This window comes from Etheostoma spectabile, chromosome 18 (assembly GCF_008692095.1).
Source record: "Etheostoma spectabile isolate EspeVRDwgs_2016 chromosome 18, UIUC_Espe_1.0, whole genome shotgun sequence".
In the NCBI taxonomy this organism is placed as follows: domain Eukaryota; kingdom Metazoa; phylum Chordata; class Actinopteri; order Perciformes; family Percidae; genus Etheostoma; species Etheostoma spectabile.
In genome coordinates this window covers 15,784,436-15,791,582 of record NC_045750.1, presented here as the reverse complement: position 1 = coordinate 15,791,582, position 7,147 = coordinate 15,784,436, and the positions used below count along the sequence as shown (strand labels likewise).

The 7,147-nt window shown below is 46.1% G+C and overlaps 1 protein-coding gene across 2 annotated transcripts in view; it reads left to right on the top strand.

Annotated features, from left to right (window-relative positions):
• The first annotated feature begins 712 nt into the window (after positions 1 to 712).
• The window catches only part of tmem200a (transmembrane protein 200A), a 22,095-nt gene continuing 15,660 nt past the window's right edge, over positions 713 to 7,147 (top strand). For both annotated transcript variants that reach the window (XR_004336303.1, XM_032543675.1), the window contains exon 1: positions 713 to 1,375. The gene's annotated coding sequence lies outside the window, so the exon portion shown is untranslated. The remainder of the gene's footprint in view (positions 1,376 to 7,147) is intronic.

Below are 7,147 nucleotides of genomic sequence, written 5' to 3'. Positions count from 1 at the left end.
CACACACACACACACACACACACACACACACGTTATTGTACAAAATATCTGGCCAAAGCGTCTGTCTTACATTCCCTTCACTTCGCCCCAGTTGGTGTATTTTTAAATTAAATCAACTCCAGCATGTAGATACAGAAGATGGCACGCATGCCAACATCTGCAACATTTTTGCTGCCCTCTCTTTCTCTTGTGTTGGTGGAGACAGAAAAGTTGAACAAAATAACACGCTGCTCTGTGTTTTTTGATAACTCCTAACCTCTGGACATTTGAGCTGTATCTCACATGAACACTTGCCAGTATTACAGCTGTGGAACACTAAAACACTTTTTTTTTCCTTTTTCTTTGTTGCTGCAGGAATGTTGTATTTCCTAAGTTTTGCATGCTGATACGTATACAGAATCCTGCTGCGTCCACATAGATGCATTTAACACCACAGGCTGATGCATTTCTCTTCTTCCCGAGCATCACTTCTCCCTCTGTCTTTCCTCATAACCATTCATCCCCTTATCATCTGCGCCCTGCGCATGCAAGAAAAGTATGGCACAGAACCTTGTTTTCCTCCTAAGCATATATCTTCCCAGCGCGCATCCAAACCACTCACCCCCATCTCTCTCACACACACACTCTCTCTGTCTCTCTCTCTCTCTCTCTCTCTCTCTAACTCTCTCTCTCTGTCTCTCACACACACACACGCGCGCGCGTTTCAGTGAAAGCCTCTCACATTCCCACATGCGCTTTGGAGGAATTGGATGAAGCTTCCGCGTCTCTCCGACTCAGAGGAATAAAAATACGCTTTACTCGGCGTTCAACGTTTTTCGTTCAGACAGAACAACTTGATGCCGAGACTTTCTACAAGAGAGTTGTATATTTTTTTCTTTTCTTTTTACGTGAACTCGAGTTTTTGGATGAATATCGGGGGAGAGTTTTACGCCCAGGAGGGACTCCACATCAGCGGCTTTTGCAGTCTTTTCCCCACTCTATGAAACAAGGAATATTTTCCGCAGGGAAATTACAACCTGAGCGTTTACGACTTTAAATAGGCGGAATGTTTTAACGGATTTCCCTCGAGTCGTAACAAGGAGCGCCCTCATTGTGCTGAGCGCACGTCGTCTCCGTATGGCGGAAAACGTGCACCGCGGTGAATAAAGTCAACACCATAAGACACTTTAAAAGCTCCCAAACCCAATTGAACTGTGCTGCTGTTCCCAAGCCCTGCACGGGAGCTGAACTGCCTCATGTCATTTGAATTGTTGACGTCATGGCATTTCAGTGGAAGTTGCTTTCAAATGGCTTTTTACTTTCCCCCAGGTTATAGCCTATACCCTTTCCCTGCCTAATGGCACAGTGACAGTGAAACGCTCGGATCTTTGCAAAGGTAAGACCTGAGCTGTGTTTGAACTCTCCAACTCTTAAACAATCCAAGTTGACAGCCATACAGTCTATCTTTTTTTATTCCCATCCATATTTAATGACGTTTTGTTTAATATTTAAAGAAAAAGGAAGTTAAACATGAGACATCAGCTCCGGACAGACTGATAACCATAGTGGCAACATTGATGTGCCATCTACTGTGATTAATGGTGTTTTAACCTTTAATATGTTTTTAAATCCAGTTAATTGTAGGCTCTGTGTGTGTGTGTGTGTGTGTGTGTGTGTGTGTGTGTGCTTTATTGATTTATTGGGGAGGGAATACAACAATCTGTTCATTGTGAACTCATTGAGATGAACGCCATAATCTTTGTAGCCTAATAAGGCATTATGTTAATATTCATTCTTTCAAAGATAGGTCAAAGTAATTTTCAGTCTTCAGTCAGAACCCTCGTGTTTAAAGATGAACATATTGTGTCTTTTTTTTTCTGCAAAAAAGTTACAAAATCTTAAAATTACATACTTCTCTCTCATTGAAAAATCCAGAAATTGATAGGCACAAGATCTCTCTTACTTTATTATAAAGTTTCTATAGTAGGGCTGCACGATATTTTTTCGTTCACCGTCTACATCGTGATGTGCGCATGCGCGATAGTCACATCGCAGGTCGTTGCGAGAAAAGTAAACTTTCACCGTTCACCTTCAACATGAATTTCACCGTCCGACCTTTCCCTTTTAAGACAGGAAGCCAGGTGGGCAACGTGTGTATGTGACGTCAGTCCAACAGGGTTTGCTGTTATGGGCGGTGTAGTGATATGTCACAGTTAGGCTTCCGTAGCAGAGGTACATTGTTTGAGCGTGCGCCGAGACATCAGCGGTTGACAGTTACAAGCTGAGTAATAAAGCTGAGTCCTACAAGGTGCACTACGAGTCCGAGTGGAATTCTTCATAAAGATAGCCTGTCTATGACTGGTGTCAGAAGTGGGATCCAGGACGCCTACTGAATGAGATTGGCAAAGTTCGGACCACCGGAACCCTTCGACTCTCCCCGCCCGGCGGACTGGCCTTTTGGCGCCGTCGCTTCGACCGCTTCAGAGTAGCATCCAGCTGGACCGAAGAGACGGAGAAGTACAAGTAACACGCTTCTTTATGCCCGGGGGAGAGGCAGAGGCTATTTATGACTCTTTTGTGTACGGAGGGAAAACGTCGAAGAAGCGGCAGACGAAGAAACTGTAGAGACTCATCCCGAGCTGGATTACATGACGGTAAGGGCGAAATTAGCGACCATTTTGTGCCTAAAAGGAACATTATCCATGACAGAGCTTGCTTTCATAAGAGAGTACAGAAAGCCGGAGACCAGTCGAAGCATTCGTTAGAAGCTATATGAGCTAGCACAATACGTGAGTTCGGAAGCACTAAAGATGAACAAATCAGGACAGGATCGTATAGGCATATTAGATCGAGATGTTTCCCAGAAATTACAGCTGGAGGCAGACCTCACCTTGAACGTATTCGATAGCACGCCAAAGTGAGCAAATCAAACAGCAGAGTGCAAGTTGGCGTGTGGAACATGCGTGGACGGAATGAGTCAGAGACGGCATTTTCACTCTAAAAAGAGCACAATGATGCACAATGGCGGAGAAACAGGAGCACGGTGAGTCCAAATATCCCTTACATGCTCTCGTGTTATAGACAACATGGGAAAATGCAGCCATGCCCAGCGAAGAACAGAGGTGCCGGAAATGCAATAAAACTGGACATTTCGAAGTAGTCTGCAAAACTAAAATGCTGAAAGAGGTGCGTAGCTTCTGACAACCCACGAGAGGGACGACATGTTTTTTCTTGGCAGAGTAACTAATACAAGGAGCAATAATTGAGCAGCCAGATTCGGATGATGAGTGGCTTGTAGACTTACCTGTAAATGGCTGTTCTGTCAGATTTAAATCGACACAGGTGCAGACATTACATTTGTGTCTCATGCTACATTAACGGACTGCTAAAGAGCCCAAATGGGTCACAGCAGTAAAATGCCACCGTCACCAGCCCTGAGGCGAAGTCCCCTGTTTGGGCAAGTTTCTGGCCACAAGTCAGTTTAAGGGACAGAAATACCGGTTCTGGGTTACTGTCATAAAGGGACCCTATGCTCACCCCTGTTGGGAGGTAGTGTTGCCAGGAGGATGGGTTTGGTCAGAAGGCTCACAATATAAACACAGACCTCCTAGACGTCTTTGGGGAAATTGGCCTGCTTAAATGCGACCCTGTTAAAATGAACTGAAAGCAGATGCAGAGCCCTACAGCCTGACAGCGCCACGCCGTGTCCCATTTCCTCTTCTTTCGAAGGTTGAAACGAACTGAAGCGTATGCAGACTTGGCACATAGAAGAGGTTACTGAGCCCACTGATTGGTGCGCCCCGATGGTCCTGTTAAAAAAAACAGAATCAAGTAAGAATATGTGGTGGATCTGAAACCCTAAACAAAGCAGTAAAACGGAGCGCTACATCTTACCAACTTGGAAGACATTGCTCCAAAGCTGGCGGGGGCTAGGTTTTTTTCCCCCTTGAGTGCTCATGTGGATTTTGGCGATTCCTCTGATGCTAAAGTAGAAGACTGACAACATTTATAACCCCCATCGGTAGATTCTGCTTCAGACGACTGCCGTTTGGAATCACGTCAGCTCCAGAAATTTTTCAGAGACAGTTATCCACACTGCTAAAGGACCATGAAGGGGTTGTCGTTGTCATGGATGACATTCTCGTTTATGGACAGACCAAGGAGAAACATGACAACCACCTGAATGCAGTTCTGAAGACTGTTAAGAACAGTGGCTTGAAGCTGAACAAAGCAAAGTGTCATTTCAGCAAATCAGAAACTCGATACTTCGGTCACATCATCAGTGCCGAGGGCATCAAACCAGATCCGACTAAGGTAGAAGCCATCACCAAGATGCAGAGTCCCACAAATGTGGAGGAGCTCCGGCAGGTTCTGGGTCTGATTAATTACGTGGGAATTCTTGCCAGGCCTCTCCACCAAGTTACACCCAATCACCAGCCTGTTGAGAAGTGAGAACAAGTGGGTATGGAACAACACCCAAGAACAGGCGTTCATCGCTGTTAAAGGCATGTTAGTGTCACCCCCAGCTCTTGCATATTATGATGCAAATCGGAAAACGTCATCAGCGCCGATGCAAGTAGCTACGGCTTAGGGGCAGCTCTACTACAAGAACATGAGGACGGCTTAAAGCCAGTGGCATTCTGCTCCCGCACACTGTCGGATGCCGAGAGAAGATACTCTCAAATCGAGAAGGAGTGCTTGGCAGGAGTGTGGGTGTGAGCGGTTTGCACCGCTACGTTCAGGGATGACAGTTTCCTTCTGCACCAGACCACAAACCACTTGTGCCACTAATAAATACTTAGACCTGACAAAACCCCTCCAAGGTGCCAGAGACTGATGCGCCTTTTAAGGTTCAACGTGGAAGCATACACGTCCCGCAAGCAGTTGGTGGTGGCCGACACTCTATCCAGAGGCCGCAGAACACGTGAGTGTGAACCACAATCAGGTGTGACAAGCTCATGTTTCGTCAGTTGTAGCAATGCACCTGTCTCATCCCAAGACTCTCTAAGATCCGTCTGGCCACTCAGCATGTTATGAATTGCAGCAGATTACAAGTTTCATCAAGAATGGATGGCCGCACAAACAATGAGACCCTTCTCTCCCATCGTTATTATTCTGCAAGAGCTCATCTCTCAGAAAAGATGATTAGTGTTATATCAGGACCGGCTGGTCATTCCTACGGCGCAGAGGGCTGAAGTGCTGTCAGATCTACATAAAGGACACCAAGGACTAACACGGTGCCGGCACGCGCCAAGATGGCTGTGTGGTGGCCGAGCACAGGTGCTGAGATTAAACAGACGGTGTCGTCATGCAAATTCTGCATTGAAATAAACCAACCCAGAGGCATGAACCTCTCCTGACTTCTACCCTACCAGAGGGCCCCGGCAGCGCATTGCTGCTGACCTATGCGAGTTTGGAGTGGAATTATCTCACCGTACCCGACTATTACTCCAGAGACATTGAATAGCTCGACTGACTTCTATATAGTCGTATGTCATTAGTCGACTCAAGGCATGTTTGTGAGTGGGGAATCCCACTGGAACTGGTCAGTGATAATGCCCCTCAGTTCACATCTACTGAGTTCCAAGATTTTACCAGAATATGGTTTCGTGCACACACCTCTAGCCCACATTACCCTCAGCGAATGGTCGGCTGAACGAGCGGTTCAGACTGCGAAATATCTTGAAGCAGCCTGACCCCCATTGGGCCCTGATTGGCTATAAGACAACCCCTAGTACCGCACAGGTATGACCCTGCACTACTATGATTGGGAAGAGATGGAACTACACTTCCGGCTGGAGAGCAACTGCGAGCTACTCCGGTGGACAAGGAGTTGGTCAGCAAAGGACGATCAGACAAAGTCAGCTTATCGTTCTTCCATGATCGCCATTTTCTGCACAACTACTTCCCACTCTACAACCAGACAGAATTTCAGGATAAAACTGGATGGTGACACAAGGTTGAAAACCCCAGCTAAATTATGCCAAATGCAAGGAGCCACGTCTTACATGTGGAAACGAAAATGGTGCTGTGCTACGACGGAATCGGAGACACCTGCAAGCTGTGCCACAGCTCACCGATCGACCAGATCAGCTACAGTCACCTGATTCCCCAGTGGACCAACCAGTACTTTCCACCTGAGGACAGTTCGACTCCACAACCAGAAGCCCTGTTCAGACTGCTGCACCCGGAGTGGAGCGTCCTACTACACTCGAAGGTTCACAGGTACATCCAGGGAAGATAGTCGAATTCCTCTGAGATATAGAGACACTTAGTGACTCACAGTCTTCTACTTCATGTGTTTAGTTCAAGTGTTTAGATGAGCATATAGAGTTCAGGAACAAAAGAATATTACCCAGAGGAGAGATAGGTAAATTGGAATTTGAAAGTGCATTGGAACTCTGTAAGAGTAAAGATTCACACGTTATAGATGTTGGTATTATCAACAATTTACTTCTAACTAAAGGCTTGTACTGAAAGTTTGTTTTGTAGGATTGATAGGAACAGCAACTGTTAGGGCGAATAATCCCTATGTTGCTGCGGACTGAGGACTGTCTACTCCAACGTCCTAGTGTTCGGAGATGCTATTTTCTAAATGTTGAGTATTTCTGTAAAGTACCCATGTAAGGTTAAGCAAGCGGTTTCGCTGCTGGAGGGGGGAGATTATGTGATATGTCACAGTTAGGCTTCCGTAGCAGAGGTACATTGTTGAGCATCGCGAGACACCGCGGTTGTACAGTTCAAGCGAGTAATAAAGCTGAGTCCTACAAGCCGGTCACTACTACGAGTCCGAGTGGAATTCTTCATAAAGATAGCCGTCTATGACAGGCGGTGAGGTGTAGGAAAGTACCAAAGGCAGCAGCTGCCGCTGACACAGTGATGCTCATATATTTCGATGGGTAGTGAAGCTACAGTAGTCAGTGTTTTATGTTTGCTGCAAATATGGACTAAATCACCTGATTAATGCGTTAATGCGTAGAAAGCTGCAACCAGCCAGGCTAAAGCTAATATCATTAGCCTAAAGAAACAAGGGGACCGTCCGTCCCATCTAACATTACGGTTTGGAGCCGCGACGCTGGAAACTTAACAATCTACAGCAGTCTGTGTCTGATATAACGTCATTTCCACTGATTTAATTGTTCTTGGATACAGAGTTTGTTGCTAGTGC